Source organism: Capsicum annuum, unplaced genomic scaffold, assembly GCF_002878395.1.
Source record: "Capsicum annuum cultivar UCD-10X-F1 unplaced genomic scaffold, UCD10Xv1.1 ctg20547, whole genome shotgun sequence".
In the NCBI taxonomy this organism is placed as follows: Eukaryota; Viridiplantae; Streptophyta; class Magnoliopsida; order Solanales; family Solanaceae; genus Capsicum; species Capsicum annuum.
In genome coordinates, this window is record NW_025826435.1 from 1 (window position 1) to 1,623 (window position 1,623).

The window sequence follows — 1,623 nt, forward strand, 5'->3', positions numbered from 1 at the left end:
CGACTGATATTATCATCATATCTTAATTATGTCATCCTTTAATTTGTGTATAATGAATCCCGATTTTTTCCCATTTATTATAAATATCAGAATTTTAAGAATAATGAGTGGGAAAATTATGAAAATTGCAGTAACGAGTTCTCCCTCAACTTGCATTCCATCAAATTAAATCCTTTTTCCCTTTTAATTTCTTTCTATTCTATCTTAAGTTGCTCTTAGTGCAATTAACGGTCCACCACAAGCAAGATGGGTGTGCTTGTCTATTTTATGTTTTTCATTTTCACATCAGAATGTGCAAAATATTGAATATGAGTGATACATGATAGATTATTTGTATGAAGAGCCAAAAATCTAACTATACATCTGAGAAAAGAATTTAAGGATGAAATTTAACATCTAGAATTGCTTCTTTTGGTCAAAACGATCACCATGATCGATATCAGGATCAGTTGACATACGATCTATTACAGTACAGAATTGCATCAGATTGCCTTCTCGCGCCAAACATCAGTAGAATGATCATTGGATGGACTTTTTATAGGGGAACAAGCCTCATGTGGTGAGTTAATATTGCTCCAGTTTTTCACCTTCCTCAAACTCTTAACTCTTCTAGTACTACTACTACTTCTTTGGTTGTTATCATTTCCACACCAATTGACAACAGAATAAGATTTCAACATTCGACGAGGAGATCCCTGAAATGAAGTATCAGTAGTACTTACTTTTCTTTGAAGTTCATCAACTTTTGTAGTAATTTTTCTTGAGCTTGCTATCCTTTTAGAGATTGGCCTGATGAATCCAAACCACTTAACCAAGATTTTGCGCGAAAACTTCCTCCATTTTTCAAGAAAATCAGCTTGACTTGTTATGGAATTTGAAAGTTTAGATATTGGTGTGGGAGGACTACTAGTTGAGGGTACAGATGAATTAGTGTTGAAATTATTGAAGGCTTCGCAAAAAGATTCAATCTTTGATCTATCAAGATATCGAGACATGATATATCCATTAGAGAAGATTTCATCAGCACAAACAAATTCTGAAACAGGATGAACGTCAAAGTTGAAGTTTTGTTCTTCTTCTAGGAATATTTTCAAATAAGCGATGAATTTTAACTCTTCCTCAGGCCATCAATGGATGGTTTTCTGTTCAACAACCAGCTATATGAAAAACTCTCTGTGGCAAGAGGTTGCTGGGAATTTTCCATAGTGAATAGTATACTACAATACAACCTCTCTATTTCACCTGAGATAGTGGTATGATCTGTGTACACTTTATTTTTCCCAGACCCCACTATATGGAATACACTAGGTATGTTGTTGTTGTTGTTGAATAGTATACTATAATATGGGAAGAAAGGAAAAGGAAAATGAGATGCTTATATAAAGAATTTACAGGTTACCGCTACAACAGATTAAAACACACTTGTTGTAAAAAAAAAAAATTTAAGTTGTCAACGTATATAAGTTAAATCTGCATAAAAATAAATGCTTGGCTGAGAATAGAGGGACTCACGTGAGCTTATTATACGGAGTGTGTAAATTGTAAGTTGTCTTATCATTCTTTGAGGAGGAGTTGGTTATATAGCAAAAGATCACAAAAATAAAACGAAGAAAAATATTTGAA

At 33.3% G+C, this 1,623-nt stretch overlaps 1 pseudogene; it reads right to left on the reverse strand.

Annotated features, from left to right (window-relative positions):
* Positions 1–254: 254 nt before the first annotated feature.
* On the reverse strand, positions 255–1,582 carry LOC124890589 (annotated as a pseudogene).
* Positions 1,583–1,623: the final 41 nt, after the last annotated feature.